Genomic DNA, 23,984 nt, shown 5'->3' on the forward strand with positions numbered 1-23,984 from the left:
AGGTTTAGTCGGTTCTCGGACTAACCTAGCATGTGTAAAAGTTTAGCTATACATGCCACTGATCTGTGATAGCATGTGTAAAAGTTTAGCTATGATTATTTTAAGGTCTATGATATGATTTCATGATTGTGTGAAAATTTCGTGAAGAAATTTTATGCATAAAGTGCTTAATTTGAAATTTGGGACTAAATTGAATAAATTGCAAAACTTGTGTTCTAGAAGTATTTTGCATAAAATTGAATTAGATTATTAATTAGAGGTCCTTAAAGAGTAATTTTACCAATTTCTAAGTCTATGGACAAAAATTAGGACATGGAAGGAATTTTTGGAAAGTTTAGTACTAAAGGCATTTTGGTCGTTTAGGGGTAAAATGAATTAAAATACAAAATTAAAAGCCAATTTTGCTCATCTTCAACCCCATGGCCGAATATAGCAAGGAGAAACCATGGCTAGGGTTTTTCAAGCTTCCAAGCTCGATTGTAAGTCCGTTCTAGCCTCGTTTTTAATGATTTTTACGTTTTAGAGTCCCTAAGTAGCTCGATTTAGCTTATGCTAGCAATAATTTAACCTAGGGTTTATATTTGGAAAAATACCCATAGGTGAAATTTGTGTATTTTAGTGTTTTATGATAGAATGCGAGGTTTTAAATTATGTTAGACAACTTGTGCTACTCGGTTTTAAGTGAAAACGAGCAAAAGGGCTTAATCGGTAAAAATACCTAATAGTCATAAGTACATGTTAGAGTGAGAATTTGATGTTGCCATAGAAGGAAAAATGATCAGCATGTCATAAAACATAAGAAAATAGGCTGAATTTTAATTTACGAGCTTTGGGGAAAAAGTGTAAATATGCAAAAGTTTAGGGCAAAATTGTAATTTTTCCAAAATATGATTTTGGGTCAATTTGAATAATGTGAGTCCTAATTAGACTATATTTTAAATGATAGAGCAAGGAAAACTAAAATTCGGGCTAAAATGGGGAAAATACCAAGTTGTGGACGAAATGGTAAAAATAGCCATTTTCGCATACGAGGTAAGTTCATATGTAAATGTTGGTCACAAAGTTATTATTTTAAATGTTTTAATTTTTTTTAAATGATATGATAATTATTATGATGTAATATCCTGATTTTGGGCCTAGTCGGAATAGTGGTTTCGTGACCACAAAATCCGAGATAGAAATAATTATTTTATGATTATTTTAAGGTCTATGATATGATTGCATATTGTGTGAAAGTTTCGTGAAGAAATTTTATGCATAAAGTGCCTAATTTGAAATTTGGGACTAAATTGAATAAATTGCAAAACTTGTGTTCTAGAAGTATTTTGCATAAAATTGAATTAGATTATTAATTAGAGGTCCTTAAAGAGTAATTTTACCAATTTCTAAGTCTATGGACAAAAATTGGACATGGATGGAATTTTGGAAAGTTTAGTAGTAAGGGCATTTTGGTCATTTAGGGTAAAATGAATTAAAATACAAAATTAAAAGCCAATTTTGCTCATCTTCAACCCCATGGCCGAATATAGCAAGGATAAACCATGGCTAGGGTTTTCAAGCTTCCAAGCTCGATTGTAAGTCCGTTCTAGCCTCGTTTTTAATGATTTTTACGTTTTGGAGTCCTTAGCTCGATTTAGCTTATGCTAGCAATAATTTAACCTAGGGTTTATATTTGGAAAAATACCAATAGGTGAAATTTGTGTATTTTGGAGTTTTATGATAGAATGTGAGGTTTTAAATTATGTTAGACAACTTGTGCTACTCGGTTTTAAGTGAAAACGAGCAAAAGGGCTTAATCGGTAAAAATACCTAATAGTCATAAGTACATGTTAGAGTGAGAATTTGATGTTGCCATAGAAGGAAAAATGATCAGCATGTCATAAAACATAAGAAAATAGGCTGAATTTTAATTTACGAGCTTTGGGGCAAAAGTGTAAATATGCAAAAGTTTAGGGGCAAAATTGTAATTTTTCCAAAATATGATTTTGGGTCAATTTGAATAATGTGAGTCCTAATTAGACTATATTTTAAATGATAGAGCAAGGAAAACTGAAATTCGGGCTAAAATGGGGAAAATACCAAGTTGTGGACGAAATGGTAAAAATAGCCATTTTCGCATACGAGGTAAGTTCATATGTAAATGTTGGTAACATAGTTATTATTTTAAATGTTTTAATGTTTTTTTAAATGATATGATAATTATTATGAAATATTATACTTGTGATAATTGTTTGATAATATGTCAAATTATGTGATATACTTGGAAAATGTGAAATACTACCGAGTATCGTATCGGCATTCCGTAGAAGATGGTTGAGACACATGATTGGGAAAAAGGTCCCGTTGAACCTCAGGAATGGATTAGGATACAAGTGACATGTCACTGGGATATTTGGGCATCCGAACTCGTTGAGTTGAGTCCGAGTTCGTGAGATGTAACTAGGCATTCGAACTCGTTGAGTTGAGTCCGAGTTCGTGAGATGTAACTAGGCATCCGAACTCGTTGAGTTGAGTCCGAGTTCACTTATGGATCTGAACGCCGAGCTCGTTGAGTTGAGTCCGAGTTCACTTATGGGCGGGTTACATGGTAGCTTGGCTACATATGTGGCACTTATGTGCAAACTTTCCATGTATCCGAATTATATTCGATGTGTTCAAGCGGGTAAAGTTCTACTCAAATGGAGGAATACTCAAGATGAAAGGGACGTATTGGTAAGTGTTGTGAAATGGATAATTTGAACAGGTATGTACTTAACCCTCGGGTTGAAAACTCGATATAACAACAATATGGTAAGATGATAAATGAAAAGGTGATATGAATGTCTTGGTGATGATTATGCAAATGATGTTTTATGTTTGCTTATATGGTTATGTTACTTGCTATTTGCATGTGAGCTTACTAAGCATTTATGCTTACTCCTCCTTTTCATTCCTTGTAGTGTTGACAAGCCAGCTCGAAATCGGAAGCGGTAGGAGGCACGCTCACACTATCCGTATACCATCTTGGCATAATGGCTTGTATATTTTGAGTATGGCATGTATAGCATTATAATCATTTTATATGTATGGTCTTATGATATGGTTATTGAGTGGTATGGAAATAGAAATGCTTGGTAATGATTAGCCATTGGAATGGCTAATCATGATCATATTTGGTATTATGTATGTCAAATTGCTAGCTAATCCATGGAAACCATGAAATAGGTAAAATTTACCATAAAATAGATTCAGACAGCAGCAGTGACGTGAGTTTAAAAATCACTAAAAATAGTAGAAATGGAATTAAATAATGAATAAGCTATGGAATCGAAGCTTGATGAGTCTATTTTCATATGGAATAAGCGAAACAGGTATATGAGCTATATTTTATGAGATGTTTAAATTTTTGTGAAACAGGGCCTGAGCGATTTCTGGATCCCCTGTTCTGACTTTGGAAATTCACCATAAATTTTACGAAGATAATTAGAAGTCATGCTTTATATGTACAGATTCCTTATTGAGTCTAGTTTTATTAGAGATAAACGGCATAGTCATTGAAGCTCTGTACAGGGAGATATCTGATTCGTAATACACTGAGGTCAGAGTAGTTGAATCCTGAAACAGGGAGACTTTAACTAATAAACTGTACTAATTGGCCCAACCAAAATTCTAGAAAAAATTAGTAGATATATATATGAGTCTAGCTTCAGGAAAAATTTACGGAATTGGATTTGAGTTTCGTAACTCGAGATATTATTTTAAAGCGACTGTGATGCAGTTAGCCAGCTTGTCTGGAAATTTTAAAATGAATTGTATGAGCTGTTTAATTAATGAATTAAGTCCGTTAACACCTTGTGTTCGACTCGACAACGGTCTCGAGTGCAGGGTGTTACATTTAGTGGTATCAGAGCAGGTTTAGTCGGTTCTCGGACTAACCTAGCATGTGTAAAAGTTTAGCTATACATGCCAGCGATGCGTGATAGTGTGATGTCTTCCCGGCGTATAAGTACCATCTTATTTAGACAGGGTACTCTCCAACCGAGCTGCGCCAACCATGTTCAATGTTAAGTAAAGGTATTTGAGTAAAATTATGATTATGATAAGTCTCGGTTCAGAAAAGTATGAATAAAGGTTTATGATACATATGTGATAATATGTGAGATGAAAGTTCATGTTGTGATAAATATTCATATTTGCTTAATGCTCATATGATGTAGTGTATGTGGCTTACTTGATAAGATGAACGGAATAAATAGAAAGTAGTAGAGGTATGAATAAAGGTCATAATATTATGATACGAATGAAAATGTCCTTGTCTTGATTGGATGTCGAATGTTGATGAATGTTAATGGTATATAATTTTTATGAGGTAAAGGATTATAATGAAATGAACTTATCTATGTTAAATTGTTGGACTGAATTATATGATTGTAATGATATGTACATGATGATGCACGAAATGAAAGTTGTGATTGTGATGCAAATATCTATGTTTGTTTGGCCTTATATAATGTCATGAGCATGAATTAATTTAATTAAATGAATGGATAAGTAAAGCTATCTAGAAAACATAGAATGTATGCATAAGTATATTGTCTAAATGGGACAATAGGAAAATTGGTGTAAGCCAACATGAATGAATGACATGATTTTGATGATGTTACTATGATGATGGAAGTTGTGTCATATGTGTATGTATAAGAAAGTCGAGTCGAGGTCCTACAACCCTCCCCTTACCAAAGTGGTACTTATAATGGAATTTCATGAGATTTGTATTGAATAAGTTTTGGTTGAGAACCCAAAGAGTTCAGTGATAGAATAATTATAAGTATGATCCGAGATTGAAAATGAGCTGATAAGTAAAGTCGAGCGAGAAAGTATCGGATTGATATAAAGATTATTGGAATTATGCCTTGTGTCAGTTAGAGAAGGAATTCTCTTTGGTAAATCGAATTACTCAAGTACAAGGTCGAGAAAAGTGTAAATCGAAATTTATTCAGAATGACATTCTTTAGTGAATGATTTAATATGAAATTTGTGACGAGAACTAGTTGGGAAATGATATTTCAAATGTGAATTAGTGAGTGTGTGATTATGACCGGACAGATTTAGCGATCTCTTTTGAGATGTTCTATGTGTTCACCCGTTCTCGAAATATTTCTATGGCTATTGATCTTCGAAGAAATTCTTGTTATATGGGAATGTCTTCTAATTCGGTGTTGGATGAAAGCATTGGTAGTCGATTGGTTTATAATTTATATTGCTCTATTTTATCGGGTATTCTATTTCATTTAAATCGATAAGAATTGATGAGAGAATTCATATGATATTATGATTCTGTTTCTTCTACTTGATGCTTCATCGATATATATGTATGGGAAGATATATTGATCTTGTTATATTTGATTTCATTGGGATTAAATGATGTTTTCTTTTGGACTTTCTTTCTTTGAAGAATTATCGAGGGTATTCTGTATTTTCTCTATGAATTTGGTTTTCGATTCTCGGCATAGTATCGTATCTTGGGTTTCTTTATCCCGGATCTCTTTATTCGGATTTCTTTATTCGGGTTTCTCTATCTTGGATTTCTTTATTCGGTTTTCTTGTTATCTTTGTTCCATAATTTGTCAATTATGACTCATGTTCAATCACGTTCTTCACTCGTGATAATCATGTCAAATATGACTATACTTCTAATTTGATCTTGGTAATGTGGTGATTTTAGTATTGGGATTTTTCTAATTTCTATGTAAGGATTTGACATCAAGTAAAGGCATAGGTGATAAAAGCGCGAGTTTTAGTCGGTATGGTAAATTATTTATTTGAAAGATTTCATGTGACAATTATGTCAGGATTATTTTTCCCAAGTTTGATAATAGAATTTCATTTTGTACAGATCAAAGAGTAAATAGTTTGAACGAGAAGTCTATATTTAATAGAAAGAGTTGAATATTAGTTTAAGTCACTACGAATGATAAGGTTTCCATCTTGTGAAAGCTGAAAAGTTTATTACATGTTGTGAGTTCGGATAGATGAGAATATTGGTAACCAAGCGTCCGAACTAGACTAGTCTACATTGAGCAAAGACTTCGACTTTCAAGTAATGTATTGTTGTATGAATTGTGATGTGTTTCAAGACAGTGAGGTAATGTGATAGTTTAGAGCATCCGATGTTACATAAAATCGGAGTTGTTAAAGGGGTTAAAGCCGAGCATTGGGATCTATCAAAATTATCCTTGTCAATGTTGATATTGGGATGGAAATGAGAAGGATTATTCTTGAGGCCATATCGTAATTATTTCTATGGCGGAAAGAGGAAAATGTGATGTATCCTATTGTTAAATGTTTGGCGAGATCTATAAATCACATCTGTATTGAATGAATTCCTACTCATCGATTCATGGAATTTCAGTCTCTTTGATTGTTGGATTTCTTGGAATTTGGTCTCCATTAAATCAAGTTGAGATCCGGGTTTTATGTCATGATATCATGGGAAATTGAGAAGGGTTGAAAATTTAAGAACGGTTGAGAGTTGAGGCTGTAAGCTTTTAGATCATATGAGAAATTGAAGAGATGTATTGGAGGTACAGTCTAAGTGCAAGTTCTTGACACCAAATATGAGATTAAAAGTGAAGACCACTTTTACGGTAAGATTTTCGGGGACGAAAATCCACGAAGGGGAGAGTTATAATATCCGATTTTGGGCCTAGTCGGAATAGTGGTTTCGTGACCACAAAATCCGAGATAGAAATAATTATTTTATGATTATTTTAAGGTCTATGATATGATTGCATATTGTGTGAAAGTTTAGTGAAGAAATTTTATGCATAAAGTGCCTAATTTGAAATTTGGGACTAAATTGAATAAATTGCAAAACTTGTGTTCTAGAAGTATTTTGCATAAAATTGAATGAGATTATTAATTAGAGGTCCTTAAAGAGTAATTTTACCAATTTCTAAGTCTATGGACAAAAATTGGACATGGATGGAATTTTGGAAAGTTTAGTAGTAAGGGCATTTTGGTCATTTAGGGTAAAATGAATTAAAATACAAAATTAAAAGCCAATTTTGCTCATCTTCAACCCCATGGCCGAATATAGCAAGGAGAAACCATGGCTAGGGTTTTCAAGCTTCCAAGCTCGATTGTAAGTCCGTTCTAGCCTCGTTTTCATGATTTTTACGTTTTGGAGTCCGGTAGCTCGATTTAGCTTATGCTAGCAATAATTTAACCTAGGGTTTATATTTGGAAAAATACCCATAGGTGAAATTTGTGTATTTTGGTGTTTTATGATAGAATGTGAGGTTTTAAATTATGTTAGACAACTTGTGCTACTCGGTTTTAAGTGAAAACGAGCAAAAGGGCTTAATCGGTAAAAATACCTAATAGTCATAAGTACATGTTAGAGTGAGAATTTGATGTTGCCATAGAAGGGAAAAATGATCAGCATGTCATAAAACATAAGAAAATAGGCTGAATTTTAATTTACGAGCTTTGGGGCAAAAGTGTAAATATGCAAAAGTTTAGGGGCAAAATTGTAATTTTTCCAAAATATGATTTTGGGTCAATTTGAATAATGTGAGTCCTAATTAGACTATATTTTAAATGATAGAGCAAGGAAAACTGAAATTCGGGCTAAAATGGGGAAAATACCAAGTTGTGGATGAAATGGTAAAAATAGCCATTTTCGCATACGAGGTAAGTTCATATGTAAATGTTGGTAACATAGTTATTATTTTAAATGTTTTAATGTTTTTTTAAATGATATGATAATTATTATGAAATATTATACTTGTGATAATTGTTTGATAATATGTCAAATTATGTGATATACTTGGAAAATGTGAAATACTACCGAGTATCGGTATCGGCATTCCGTAGAAGATGGTTGAGACACATGATTGGGAAAAAGGTCCCGTTGAACCTCAGGAATGGATTAGGATACAAGTGACATGTCACTGGGATATTTGGGCATCCGAACTCGTTGAGTTGAGTCCGAGTTCGTGAGATGTAACTAGGCATTCGAACTCGTTGAGTTGAGTCCGAGTTCGTGAGATGTAACTAGGCATCCGAACTCGTTGAGTTGAGTCCGAGTTCACTTATGGATCTGAACGCCCGAGCTCATTGAGTTGAGTCCGAGTTCACTTATGGGCGGGTTACATGGTAGCTTGGCTACATATGTGGCACTTATGTGCAAACTTTCCATGTATCCGAATTATATTCGATGTGTTCAACGGGTAAAGTTCTACTCAAATGGAGGAATACTCAAGATGAAAGGGACGTATTGGTAAGTGTTGTGAAATGGATAATTTGAACAGGTATGTACTTAACCCTCGGGTTGAAAACTCGATATAACAACAATATGGTAAGATGATAAATGAAAAGGTGATATGAATGTCTTGGTGATGATTATGCAAATGATGTTTTATGTTTGCTTATATGGTTATGTTACTTGCTATTTGCATGTGAGCTTACTAAGCATTTATGCTTACTCCCTCCTTTTCATTCCTTGTAGTGTTGACAAGCCAGCTCGGAAATCGGAAACGGTAGGAGGCACGCTCACACTATCCGTATACCATCTTGGCATAATGGCTTGTATATTTTGAGTATGGCATGTATAGCATTATAATCATTTTATATGTATGGTCTTATGATATGGTTATTGAGTGGTATGGAAATAGAAATGCTTGGTAATGATTAGCCATTGGAATGGCTAATCATGATCATATTTGGTATTATGTATGTCAAATTGCTAGCTAATCCATGGAAACCATGAAATAGGTAAAATTTACCATAAAATAGATTCAGACAGCAGCAGTGACGTGAGTTTAAAAAATCACTAAAAATAGTAGAAATGGAATTAAATAATGAATAAGTTATGGAATCGAAGCTTGATGAGTCTATTTTCATATGGAATAAGCGAAACAGGTATATGAGCTATATTTTATGAGATGTTTAAATTTTTGTGAAACAGGGCCAGAGCGATTTCTGGATCCCCTGTTCTGAATTTGGAAATTCACCATAAATTTTACAAAGATAATTAGAAGTCATGCTTTATATGTACAGATTCCTTATTGAGTCTAGTTTTATTAGAGATAAACGGCATAGTCATTGAAGCTCTGTACAGGGAGATATCTGATTCGTAATACACTGAGGTCAGAGTAGTTGAATCCTGAAACAGGGGAGACTTTAACTAATAAACTGTACTAATTGGCCCAACCAAAATTCTAGAAAAAATTAGTAGATATATATATGAGTCTAGTTTCAGGAAAAATTTATGGAATTGGATTTCGAGTTTCGTAACTCGAGATATTATTTTTAAAGCGACTGTGATGCAGTTAGCCAGCTTGTCTGGAAATTTTAAAATGAATTGTATGAGCTGTTTAATTAATGAATTAAGTCCGTTAACACCTTGTGTTCGACTCCGGCAACGGTCTCGGGTACGGGGTGTTACATATGAAATATTATACTTGTGATAATTGTTTGATAATATGTAATTATGTGAATTACTTGATGAGTATGAACTATCACCGAAGTATCGATTTCGATATTCCGTGGAAGACGGAAAAGATGTGAGATCGAGGAAAAAGGCCCGTTTGAACCTTAGGAATAGATTAGGATACAAGTGACATGTCACTAGGATGGTTGAGCATCCGAACTCGTTGAGTTGAGTCCGAGTTCACTTATGGATGCGAGCGTCCGAACTCGTTGAGTTGAGTCCGAGTTCACTTATGGATGCGAATGCCCGAGCTCGTTGAGTTGAGTCCGAGTTCACTTATGGGCGGGTTACATGGTAGCTTGGCTACATATGTGGCACTTATGTGCAAACTTTCCATGTATCCGAATTATATTCCGATGTGTTCAACGGGTAAAGTTCTACTCAAATGGAGGAATACTCAAGATGAAAGGGACGTATTGGTAAGTGTTGTGAAATGGATACTTTGAACAGGTATGTACTTAACCCTCGGGTTGAAAACTCGATATAACAACAATATGGTAAGATGATAAATGAAAAGGTGATATGAATGTCTTGGTGATGATTATGCAAATGATGTTTTATGTTTGCTTATATGGTTATGTTACTTGCTATTTGCATGTGAGCTTACTAAGCATTTATGCTTACTCCTCCTTTTCATTCCTTGTAGTGTTGACAAGCCAGCTCGAAATCGGAAGCGGTCGGAGGCACGCTCACACTATCCGTATACCATCTTGGCATAATGGCTTGTATATTTTGAGTATGGCATGTATAGCATTATAATCATTTTATATGTATGGTCTTATGATATGGTTATTGAGTGGTATGGAAATAGAAATGCTTGGTAATGATTAGCCATTGGAATGGCTAATCATGATCATATTTGGTATTATGTATGTCAAATTGCTAGCTAATCCATGGAAACCATGAAATAGGTAAAATTTACCATAAAATAGATTCAGACAGCAGCAGTGACGTGAGTTTAAAAAATCACTAAAAATAGTTGAAGTGGAATTAAATAATGAATAAGTTATGGAATCGAAGTTTGATGAGTCTATTTTCATATGGAATAAGCAAAACAGGTATATGAGCTATATTTTATGAGATGTTTAAATTTTTGTGAAACAGGGCCAGAGCGATTTCTGGATCCCCTGTTCTGAATTTGGAAATTCACCATAAATTTTACAAAGATAATTAGAAGTCATGCTTTATATGTACAGATTCCTTATTGAGTCTAGTTTTATTAGAGACAAACGGCATAGTCATTGAAGGTCTGTATAGGGAGATATCTGATTCGTAATACACAGAGGTCAGAGCAGTTGAACCCTGAAACAGGGGAGACTTTAACTAATAAACTGTACTAATTGGACCAACCAAAAATTCTAGAAAAAAATTAGTAGATATATATATGAGTCTAGTTTCAGGAAAAATTTACGGAATTGGATTTCGAGTTTCGTAACTCGAGATATGATTTTTAAAGCGACTGTGATGCAGTTAGCCAGCTTGTCTGGAAATTTTAAAATGAATTGTATGAGCTGTTTAATTAATGAATTAAGTCCGTTAACACCTCGTGTTCGACTCCGGAAACGGTCTCGGGTACGGGGTGTTACAACAAGCATTGGATTTTTCATAGAGAATCCATTGAAAGAACATCGGTGCAAACCGACCAAATGGTGAGAACTTCTCCGTCAATTTGTACGTTGTCACAAGACAATGAAGCTGATTTAAGAGATCTCATAACGGATGCTCTAGGCATCAACATCCCAACTCTTAATGAGAGTTTTGATGGAGTTTCAAGCGAGTTTTAGAATAATGGTCAGGAGTATGATGTTAATGAGGCCCAAAGGACTACAGAGAAAGCAGCTACTCTTTAAGATGATTGTGATATTTCGCTCTATCCCGGTTGTGTCAAGTTCTCATGTGTCTCATTCCTACTTCGGCTTTACCACTTCAAAGCACTTTTTAGATGGTCAACAAAATCTTTGACATGCTTATTAGAGTTTTTAAATGACGCATTTCCAGATGGAAACACAATCTCGACTACATACTATGAAGTGAAGAAAAAGATTTCTGCACTAAATCTTGGGTATGTGAAGATTGATGCATGCCCGAATGATTGTATGTTATATTAGGGCGATGCTAGTAAAAAGATCAGTTGTGATGTCTGTAAAAGCTTAAGGTGGCAATCTTCTAGTGAGTTGGATGCAGATGAACAAGTTGATGGTAGTTGTCGCCGTCCTACGCTTGCCAAGGTATTACGGTACTTTCCTTTGATTCCTAGACTTAAAAGATTATTTCAATCCTCCAAGACATCACAATCCATGAGATGGCATAAAGAAGGATGAACCAAAGATGGTATCTTGAGACATCCAGCCGATGGTTCTGCCTGGGATGCGTTTGATAAGAGGTTTCCTGATTTTGCATCTGATCCTCGCAATGTTAGGCTAGGTTTGGCTAGCGATGGATTCAATCCATTCCGAACAATGAGTACAAGTCACAGTACATGGCCCATACTTCTTATTCCTTATAATTTGGAACCTTGGGCATGCATGAAACAATCATCAATGATACTCTCAATGGTTATCCCTGGTGAAAAAGGACCTGGCAACGACATTGATGTCTACATGCAGCCTTTAATTAAAGAGTTGAAGCAATTGTGGATAGGAGTTGATGCTTTTGATTCATCAGCTTCTGAATCTTTTACTTTACGGGCTTGTCTTCTTTGGACAATCAATGATTTCCCAGCTTACGCTAATCTTTCAGGGTGGAGTACAAAAGGTTGGGTTGCTTGCCCAGTATGTGCTGAAAAAACTAAATCTCTATGTCTACGATATGGTAGGAAGTTCTGTTATATGGGTTATCGTCGGTGGTTATCAGCTGAACACCCATTTCAAAAACAGAGTCGTGAATTTGATGGCACTATAGAGTATGGTGTAGCTCCTATACCACGGTCCGGGGAAGATATCTTAAGAGAAGTTGAAGGTGTCAATTTCATTTATGGAAAAGCCCGAAAGAGGGATAGAGAAGAACTAGATGAAGGGTTAGTAGAACTTGATGTAGACGAGGGGTGTGATTTGTTTAATAACTTTGAAGAATTGGTGGTAGAGGGAGATGAAGCAAATCTCATAAATCAAGACGAGACTTTATGGAAGAAAAGGAGCATCTTTTTCGACTTGCCTTATTGGCGTTACAATCTACTTCGACATAACTTGGATGTCATGCACATCGAGAAGAATGTATGTGACAATGTCATTGGCACCCTTCTTAATCTCTCACGCGATGGTAAAGATAAAATCAAGGCACACAAGGACCTACAAGATACGGGCATCCGAAGTTATCTTCATCCAAAAATGAGAAACGGGAAAGAGTACCTACCGCAAGCGTGTTACACTCTTGCATCAAGGGAAAGAGATATTTTTCTTTCCATTGTGAAGAACTTGAAGGTACCCGATGGTTATGCATCAAACATATCTCGATGCGTAAATTTGAAAGAGCACAAGTTGAGCAACCTTAAAAGTCATGATTGTCACATTCTCATGCAAGATTTGCTTCCTATATGTTTAAGAGGAGTTGTAGAAAAGAAGGTGCTAAGTGTTATTACAAATCTATCAGATTTCTTCAAGAGATTATGTGCAAAAAGTCTTGATCCACAAGAAGTTGATCAACTTCAAATACAAGTCATGTTAACACTTTGTGAAATGGAGAAAATATTTCCTCCAAGTTTCTTCACAATCATGATTCATTTGATTATTCATTTGCCGATGGAGGCTAAGCTTGGTGGACCTGTTCAATACAGGTGGATGTACCCGATCGAAAGGTATATGAAATATATCAATAATATTTCACAATATTTTATTTTTATTATTTTAATTTAGAATATAATAAGTATGTAAAAATAAATGTATGTGATGTAGGTATCTTATGGGATTGAAAGCTTCGGTGCGAAATAGAGCTTATCCCGAAGTGTGACATCCCAAAATTTACCCTAGTCGGGATGTGGTTTCGGGACCACAAAACTGAGGCATAAAAATAATTTATAATTTATTTTGATGCCTATAATATGTGTTAATTCATGTGTGACATTTTTGATGTTTCGATTTAGAGTTATAAATGTGAATTTCACTAGAAAGGGCCTAGTAGTAAACATTGAAAGTATGATGGGGAAATGTGGGATGACTAGTTGATAATGCATGCAAAAATAAGGGATTTGCATGTCAAATTTCCCCCCCCTAACATGAAGTGGCCGGCCATGACAAGGAATCATGGGCTAAACATGTCATGAAACATGTTTTGTTGGTGCACTAGGAGAAACAATAAACAAATGAGTATGGGTAATAAAGAAAGAAAAAAATGTGTGTGTGTGAGTGAAACCCCCCTTGCCGTGCATTGTGGAAGAGAAAAGAAAATTTTGTTCATCCATTTTCTCTTCTTTGGCCGAAAATACTAAGGAAAAGGGAGGATTTTTGCTTCATGCTTGGTTTAGAAGAGAACTAGAAGGAGATTTGGCTATACTTGCATCAAGATTAAGGTATGTTTGAGGTTGTGTCATGAGATTCATGCTTGTTTTGGTTGCTAACTTGATGTGCATGTTAGCCATGGTTCAAATCCTTGTTATGCCATGGAAATGGTATTTAGCCAAGGTGGATTTTGTGTTAATGCCATTGCATGTTAAATATGAAGCTTGTTAATGGTGTATGTGATGGGGGATTGATGGCTCTTGGACTTTCTTTTTAGTATTTTTGAGTGAGACATTAAGTTCTTTGCTTAATCATGACCAAAATGATGGTGTTGTGATGTATTCGGTCATGGTATATCCACAAGTATGATTCATGCATGTTGCATGGTAGGTAAGATTTGAGCTTTGAATATGTGTTTGCACATGATGAATTGGTATGACATATATACTATTTCAAGGTATATATTTGCTTGGGATGATGTTTTCGGTTATGTAGTACATGAGAGATGTGTATTGAGCTACAATATGTAATGCGTTAGTTAGTAAAATGCATGCTGTTTTGTGTGGTATTAAGTGCATAATCGGCCTCAACATGGGCATGCATATTCGCCACATGAGGGAAATTGGTGTGCATGCATTCGGTTAGAGGCAAGCATATTGATGCCTATTCTTGGCTTAGAAAATTCGCTAAGAGGAATACTAACTAAGGTGTTGAGTTCGATTCATGATTTTGTACATATGCGACTTTGATGCCTAATGAGTAGATATTTATATATTGGCTAGGCATCTTGAATTCCTCTTCCGATGCTCAAATGATAAAACCAATTTATTTGTTAAATTTAGCCCAAGAAGCTAGAGGTGGAGAATCAAGCAAAGGCAAAGGAAAGATAATCGAGTAGTCGATTGGAAATCGTTTCATCAATATAAGGTAAGTCATAAAGCATATATTTGGCATTGATTTAAATGATCATAATATATATATGCAATTGTGTTTAATGAATTGATGTGTAAGTGGAAATGTATGTGTATGGAATGATGCCATTGTTGAATGTATAAAGGTAGTAAAATGCATAACGTATTGGTCTTGGCACTAAGTGTGCGGGTATAAATGGACACGGTGACAAGATTGGCACTAAGTGTGCGGATTTAAAATTTGTACAGCACTAAGTGTGCGAATTTGATTATATAGCACTATGTGTGCGAGCTGATTATATAGCACTAAGTGTGCGGACTTATTATATGCTTTTGCATCACTATTGGCACTGAGTGTGCGATATTATCGAGTTGATCACGGACAGCGGATCGGGTAAGTACCTCGAGCTCATGATGAATAGAAAATACGTCCATGCTTGGGGTTGAATTGGTAAGCCTTAAATCTATGTGATGATTGAAATTGTATGGTTGTGCTGGAAAATGAGTTAATGTGTAAAAAAATGCTTGATTATCTTGTTGTGTAGAATATGAAATGTGGATGTATGAATTGGTGCGAGATTGGACCGAAAGGTTCGAGGTATTATGGTATGGATTCGATATGGACGAGTACCTAGTTTCATTTGTTGTACATGTAGTAGTAATTTTATCGTGGATTGACGAATGCTTATGACTTACTGAGTTGTAAACTCACTCAGTGTTTTCTTGTCACCCATTTTAGGTCATTGGGACTCGTCTTGTTGTGTGCTCGGAACCGTCGTTGAAGTCATCACACGGCTGAAATCTTGTGGTATTACTTTTTTTGTTGTTGAAGAACATTTGGCATGTATAGGCTATTATATTTTGTCGATTTGTGGGATTGTAAACTTTAAGCCATGTGAAAATGGCCTATGTGGTCGTCGAGTGGGATGCTAGAACCTATAGCCACGAGTCTTAGAAACTCAAATTTTGTTAAGGTGGCCATAATTTGTGTCATGTATGATGGATGATTAAGGCCAAGGAAAAATTCATGAAATTGGCATAGTCTACTGCAGTAACTGTTGCGGACAGCAGCAGTGAGATGAGATTGAAAAATCACTAAAAATAGTATAAGTAGAATTAAATAGTGAGTAAATTATGGAACTGATCCTTGATGAATCTATTTTATATGGACGAAACGAAACGACCATATGAGCAGTATACTGGGAGATATTAAAGTTCTCGTGAGACAGGGCCAGAACGATTTCTGGGTCCCCTGTCGTGACTTTGAAAATTTACCATAAATTATCCAGAAAGAATTAGGAGTCATGCCTTATATGTACAGATTCCATTTTGAGTCTAGTTTCATTAGAAACAAACGGCACCAGTATTAAAGCCCTGTACAGAAAGATATTCAAGTTGTAACGCGCGGAGGTCAGAGCAGTCGATCCCTGTAACATGGGTGACTTTAACTAATAAACTGTACCAATCGGCCCAACCAAAAATTCTAAAAATAAATCCATGGATGGATATATGAGTCTAAATTCAGGGAAAATTTACGAAACCAGTTTCCGAGTTTTGGAACTCGAGATATGATTTTAAGGCGACGGTGACGCAGTTTTCCAGCCTGTCCAGAAATGCCAAATTGGTCGGTACTTTAAGAGGATTTGTCTCGTTAACCCCTCGTGTCCGACAACGGCGTCGGTCACGAGTTAGGGTGTTACAATTTTATTGGTATCAGAGCTATGGTTTAGTCGGTTCTAGGACTACCATAGCGCGTGTGAGTCTAGCTATACATGCCAAATTGATAGTGCTTAATAATGTGATGACTTTGACGGTTGAAATTTTTGTTTTAATTAGCGATGGAACCCGGTAGAGAGACCCTTGGCGGATGACGTTGAAAGTGTAGCGGCTGCTCTGCGCAAGGGACACCGCTGTTGAGCCTCGATCATCCGCGAATAATCAAAATGAAGGGCGAAACAAGCCTTCTTCACTATGATGAATGAGTGGGTCGCGCAATATGCCCGAACCAACCCGGCTGTCCAACCATTCCAATTTAAACACTCCACCCCAAGAGCCCATAATGCCTCCGATTCTTCGATCTGTGAGGCTGAGTAAACCACCTGTGGACTTGATTAGGAAGCGTGGGGCCGAGGAGTTCAAGGCCATAGTTCTTGATGATGCCGAAAAGGCCGAGTTTCGCTCGATAACACCATTAGAGTGTTAGATGAATCTGTCATGCACACCGACGAATGTCTTAAGTGTGCTATATCCTTGTTATGAGACTCGACTTACTATTGGTGGAGGACTTTAATTTCCATAGTCCCAAATGAACGAGTTACTTGGGATTTCTTCCAATCCAATTTCGAAGAAATACATTAGTCAACGGTTCATCGATCGAAGCGTAAGGAATTCTTGGAACTCAAGCAAGGCGGATGACCGTATCTGAATCTGAACATGAGTTTGTAAGACTTAGTCGGTATGCTCGGAGTGTGTGGCTGATGAGGTTGCGATGTGCAAAAGATTTGAAGAAGGATTGAATGAAGAGTTAAAGTTACTAGTGGGAATTTTGGAGATAAAGGAGTTCGTGACACTAGTCGAACGAGCACGCAAGGCGGAAGAACTTGGGAAGGAGAAGAAGAAGGCTGAATTTGAAGCAAGAGATTACCGTAAAAGATCGACGAGTAAAGCTCCGTTCTCGGCTATAAAGAGGTTCGGGGAGGACACCAGAAGTCGAGGACGATTGGGAATTTCCATTAGAACCCGACCATCGACGGACTCTCGAGCTACTTGAGTAGCTAGTGTGGGCAATAATCGTCAAGAGAGACCTGAATGCCCCCAATGTGGAAGACGACACCTAGGTGAATGTTGGGGTAAGTCCATTAATAGGGCTGTTATGGATGCGGTTCAAGGACCACTTCATTAGGGATTGCACGGAGCTAGATGAGAAGAATAAGATGCAAGGTGCGAGATCTAGTGGGGCGACACTAGAGGTAGACCCCAGGGTTTCGAGGAGGTAGGGGCGGTAATCAGAGGGGAGCCACTGATACGGCTGTTCGATCCGAGACCCGAGCTCCTGCTAGAGCATATGCCATCCGCGCACGAGAGGAGGCATCCTCCCCTGACGTTATCACTGGTACTTTTACTCTCTTTGATACTAGTGTGATTGCATTGATTGACCCGGCTCTACTCATTCATATGTATGTGAAACTTTAGCATCCAAGAAGACTCTACTGTTGAGTCTCTTGAGTTCGTAATTCGAGTGTCAAACCCTTTGGGTCAATACGTACTCGTTGATAAAGTGTGCAAGAGATGCCCCTAATAATTCGAGAATCCTGCTTTCCTACCGATCGATGCTTTTACCATTTAATGAATTGATGTTATTCTTGGTATGGATTGGTGACCGTACATGATGCAAAGTGGTGGATCGCAAAAGGAAAACCATTGATTTGAGGAGTACAAATAATGAGGTAGTCCGAGTCGAGTCTCTCGATTTAAAAGGAGCGCCAATGATAATATCTTCTATGACCGCTCGAGGTGCGTGAAAAGGGTGTGAAACATACCTTGCGTATGTGTTTGGAAGTAAAGAGACGGAAAGGAAACTCGAATCGGTACCAGTGGTTTGTGAGTATTGGATGTTTTTCCGAGGAGTTCTGGGATTGCCACCGGTTCGAGAAGTGGAATTCGCATCGGTTGTACCGGTACTACGCCGATTTCAATAGCCCGTGATCGTATGGCATTAACGGAATTAAAGGAATTGAAGGTTCAATTGCAAGAACCGGCGGATAGAGGTTTCGCTCGACCGAGTTTTTCTCCATGGGGCGCTTTTGTATTGTTTGTGAAGAAGAAGGACGGAACCATGAGGTTGTGCATCGACTATCGTCAACTCAATAAAGTGACGATAAAGAATAAATATCCATTGCCACGAATTGACGATTTGTTTGATCAATTAAAGGGAGCCTCGGTGTTTTCAAAGATAGATTTGAGGTCGGGTACTATCGGTTGAGGGTCCGAGAATCGGACATACCAAAACCGCTTTTAGAACGAGGTATGGTCACTACGAATTCTTGGTGATGCCGTTTGGGCTCACTAATGCCCTACGGTGTTTATGGATTTAATGAATAGAATTTTCAGGCCATACTTGGATCGGTTCGTAGTTGTATTTATCGATGACATTTCGGTCTATTCGAGAGATGGAAAGCATCTTGAACACCGAGGCTAGTGTTGCAAATCTTACGAGATAAGCGATTATCACGCAAAGTTCAATAAATGTGAATTTTGGTTGAAAGAGGTTAGCTTTTTGGGGCACGTGGTGTCCGTGATCGGTGTCGAGGTGGACCCGAACAAAATTTCGCCATAGTCGATTGGAAACCACCAAGGAATGTTACCGAAGTTAGGAGCTTTTGGGGCTTGCGGTTATTACCGACGATTTGTAAAAGGTTTCTCGACAATAGCCACGCCAATGACAAAGCTACTCCAAAAGGATGTTAAGTTTGAATGGACGGAGAAATGTCGAAAAGTTTCGATCAACTGAAAGCTTATTTGGTGAAGCCCCAATTCTAGTGCAACCCGAATCGGGCAAAGAGTTTGTCATTTATAGTGACGCATCCCTACTTGGGTTGGGTTGCGTATTGATGCAAGAAGGGCGAGTTGTGGCCTATCGTCGAGACAATTAAAGCCACATGAGAAAAATTATCCGACCCATGATCTCGAATTGGTCGCCATCGTATTCGCCTTTAAAGATATGGCGACATTACTTATTTGGTGAGAAGTGCCATGTGTTTGGATCACAAAAGTCTCAAATATTTGATGACTCAAAGAGACTTAAATCTGCGACAAAGACGATGGCTCGAGTTGTTAAAAGATTATGAACTCGTTATTGATTATCACCGGGAAAGGCCAATGTGGTTGCGGATGCCTTAAGTCGGAAATCACTTTGTTTGCTTCTGACGATGAATGTACACTTGTCTATTCTACCCGACAATGTGTTAGTAGCGAATTGAAGGCCAAACCATTGTTGGCTCATCAAATTCGGGAAGCTCGTAAAGTTGATGAGGAGTTGCTTGCAAACGGGCTGAGTGTGTTCGAGCAAGGAATCGAGTTTCAAATTGATGATGACGATTGTTTAAGGTTTAGAAGTCGTCTGTGTGTTCCAAAGAATTGAACTTATTTCGATAATTCTAAATGAAGCCCATTGTAGTCGAACGTCAATCCACCCGGGTAGTACTAAAATGTACAATGACACAAACGCCAATTTTGGTGGCCGGTATGAAACGAGACATTTCGAATTTGTTTCAAGGTGTCGATATGTCAACAAGTGAAAGCGGAACATCAAGTGCCATCGGGATTACTTCACCGATCATGATACCCGAATGGAAATGGGATCGAGTCACAATGGACTTTGTATCCGGACCGCCATTGTCGTGAGTAAGAAGGATGCGATTTGGGTCGTTGTCGATAGACTAACTAAGTCGGCTCACTTTATCCCCGTACGTACGGATTTTTCAATGGACAAATTAGCGGAATTGTACGTTTCTCAGATTGTGAGATTACACGGGGTGCCTATTTCTATCGTGTCGGATAGAGACCCAAGATTTACGTCGCGATTTTGGAAGAAATTGCAAGATGCTTTGGGTACCAAGCTGCATTTTAGCACCGCTTTTCATCCCCAAACCGATGGTCAATCCGAACGGATAATTCAAATACTCGAGGATATGTTGAGATGTTGCATCCTTGAGTTTAGTGGTTCATGGGAACGGTATTTACCTTTGATTGAATTCGCCTACAACAATAGCTTTCAATCAAGCATTAAGATGGCGCCTTACGAGGCTTTATACGGTCGTAAATGCCGTACCCCATTATTCTGGTGAACTTAGTGAAGGTAAATTCTTGAGGTTGATTTGGTTAAGGATGCCGAGCAAAAGTTCGAGTAATTCGTGAAAGTTTGAAAGTCTGCGCCGGATCGCCAAAAGTCGTATGCGGATTTGAAAAGAAAAGATATTGAATATCAGGTTGGAGACAAGGTCTTTCTCAAAGTTTCACCTTGGAAGAAGGTGCTTAGATTTGGTCGTAAGGGCAAATTGAGTCCGAGGTTTATCGGGCCATATGAAGTATCCGAACGAGTTGGGCCAGTCGCATATCGATTAATTTTGCCCCGAGCTCGAAAGGATTCTAGCGTTTTCATGTCTCGATGCTTGACGATATAGGTCGATCCATCGCACGTAATTGCTCCATCCGAGATTGAGATTCACCTAATTTGAGCTATGAAGAGGAACCGGTTCGCATTATGATGCGTGAAGTAAAAGAGTTACGCAATAAGAAAATCCCGTTAGTGAAGGTGTTATGGCATAAACACGAATTGAAGAAGCCACTTGGGAACTTGAGGACTCTATGAAAGAGCGATACCCGAGCCTATTTACGGTAAGATTTTCGGGACGAAAATTTCTTAAGTGGGGAGAGTTGTGACATCCCAAAATTTACCCTAGTCGGGATGTGGTTTGGGACCACAAAGCGAGGCATAAAATAATTTATAATTTATTTTGATGCCTATAATATGTGTTAATTCATGTGTGACATTTTTGATGTTTCGATTTAGAGTTATAAATGTGAATTTCACTAGAAAGGGCCTAGTAGTAAACATTGAAAGTATGATGGGGAAATGTGGGATGACTAGTTGATAATGCATGCAAAAATAAGGGATTTGCATGTCAAATTTCCCCTAACATGAAGTGGCCGCCATGACAAGGAATCATGGGCTAAACATGTCATGAAACATGTTTTGTTGGTGCACTAGGGAGAAACAATAAACAAATGAGTATGGGTAATAAAGAAAGAAAAAAAATGTGTGTGTGTGAGTGAAACCCCCCTTGCCGTGCATTGTGGAAGAGAAAAGAAAAATTTTGTTCATCCATTTTCTCTTCTTTGGCCGAAAATACTAAGGAAAAGGGAGGATTTTTGCTTCATGCTTGGTTTAGAAGAGAACTAGAAGGAGATTTGGCTATACTTGCATCAAGATTAAGGTATGTTTGAGGTTGTGTCATGAGATTCATGCTTGTTTTGGTTGCTAACTTGATGTGCATGTTAGCCATGGTTCAAATCCTTGTTATGCCATGGAAATGGTATTTAGCCAAGGTGGATTTTGTGTTAATGCCATTGCATGTTAAATATGAAGCTTGTTAATGGTGTATGTGATGGGGATTGATGGCTCTTGGACTTTCTTTTTAGTATTTTTGAGTGAGACATTAAGTTCTTTGCTTAATCATGACCAAAATGATGGTGTTGTGATGTATTCGGTCATGGTATATCCACAAGTATGATTCATGCATGTTGCATGGTAGGTAAGATTTGAGCTTTGAATATGTGTTTGCACATGATGAATTGGTATGACATATATACTATTTCAAGGTATATATTTGCTTGGGATGATGTTTTCGGTTATGTAGTACATGAGAGATGTGTATTGAGCTACAATATGTAATCGTTAGTTAGTAAAATGCATGCTGTTTTGTGTGGTATTAAGTGCATAATCGGCCTCAACATGGGCATGCATATTCGGCCACATGAGGGAAATTGGTGTGCATGCATTCGGTTAGAGGCAAGCATATTGATGCCTATTCTTGGCTTAGAAAATTGCTAAGAGGAATACTAACTAAGGTGTTGAGTTCGATTCATGATTTTGTACATATGCGACTTTGATGCCTAATGAGTAGATATTTATATATTGGCTAGGCATCTTGAATTCCTCTTCCGATGCTCAAATGATAAAACCAATTTATTTGTTAAATTTAGCCCAAGAAGCTAGAGGTGGAGAATCAAGCAAAGGCAAAGGAAAGATAATCGAGTAGTCGATTGGAAATCGTTTCATCCAATATAAGGTAAGTCATAAAGCATATATTTGGCATTGATTTAAATGATCATAATATATATATGCAATTGTGTTTAATGAATTGATGTGTAAGTGGAAATGTATGTGTATGGAATGATGCCATTGTTGAATGTATAAAGGTAGTAAAATGCATAACGTATTGGTCTTGGCACTAAGTGTGCGGGTATAAATGGACACGGTGACAAGATTGGCACTAAGTGTGCGGATTTAAAATTTGTACAGCACTAAGTGTGCGAATTTGATTATATAGCACTATGTGTGCGAGCTGATTATATAGCACTAAGTGTGCGGACTTATTATATGCTTTTGCATCACTATTGGCACTGAGTGTGCGATATTATCGAGTTGATCACGGACAGCGGATCGGGTAAGTACCTCGAGCTCATGATGAATAGAAAATACGTCCATGCTTGGGGTTGAATTGGTAAGCCTTAAATCTATGTGATGATTGAAATTGTATGGTTGTGCTGGAAAATGAGTTAATGTGTAAAAAAATGCTTCGATTATCTTGTTGTGTAGAATATGAAATGTGGATGTATGAATTGGTACGAGATTGGACCGAAAGGTTCGAGGTATTATGGTATGGATTCGATATGGACGAGTACCTAGTTTCATTTGTTGTACATGTAGTAGTAATTTTATCAGTGGATTGACGAATGCTTATGACTTACTGAGTTGTAAACTCACTCAGTGTTTTCTTGTCACCCATTTTAGGTCACTGGGACTCGTACTGTTGTGTGCTCGGAACCGTCGTTGAAGTCATCACACCGGCTGAAATCTTGTGGTATTACTTTTTTTTGTTGTTGAAGAACATTTGGCATGTATAGGCTATTATATTTTGTCGATTTGTGGGATTGTAAACTTTAAGCCATGTGAAAATGGCCTATGTGGTCGTCGAGTGGGATGCTAGAACCTATAGCCACGAGTCTTAGAAACTCAAATTTTGTTAAGGTGGCCATAATTTGTGTCATGTATGATGGATGATTAAGGCCAAGGAAAAATTCATGAAATTGGCATAGTCTACTGCAGTAACTGTTGCGGACAGCAGCAGTGAGATGAGATTGAAAAATCACTAAAAATAGTATAAGTAGAATTAAATAGTGAGTAAATTATGGAACTGATCCTTGATGAATCTATTTTTATATGGACGAAACGAAACGACCATATGAGCAGTATACTGGGAGATATTAAAGTTCTCGTGAGACAGGGCCAGAACGATTTCTGGGTCCCCTGTCGTGACTTTGAAAATTTACCATAAATTATCCAGAAAGAATTAGGAGTCATGCCTTATATGTACAGATTCC

At 37.2% G+C, this 23,984-nt stretch overlaps 2 long non-coding RNA genes across 2 annotated transcripts; both read left to right on the plus strand.

Moving 5' to 3' along the window:
- Positions 1–407: 407 nt before the first annotated feature.
- LOC128291552 (uncharacterized) lies at positions 408–8,787 on the plus strand. The gene is made up of 3 exons (XR_008281394.1): positions 408–479; positions 7,589–7,674; positions 8,492–8,787. It is a non-coding gene; the product is annotated as an uncharacterized LOC128291552 (long non-coding RNA).
- A 13,794-nt stretch (positions 8,788–22,581) lies between these two features.
- Positions 22,582–23,690, plus strand: LOC128291651 (uncharacterized). The gene is made up of 2 exons (XR_008281461.1): positions 22,582–22,669; positions 23,395–23,690. It is a non-coding gene; the product is annotated as an uncharacterized LOC128291651 (long non-coding RNA).
- The last annotated feature ends 294 nt before the right edge of the window (positions 23,691–23,984 follow it).

The sequence above is a fragment of the Gossypium arboreum genome, chromosome 4 (assembly GCF_025698485.1).
Source record: "Gossypium arboreum isolate Shixiya-1 chromosome 4, ASM2569848v2, whole genome shotgun sequence".
NCBI lineage: Eukaryota > Viridiplantae > Streptophyta > Magnoliopsida > Malvales > Malvaceae > Gossypium > Gossypium arboreum.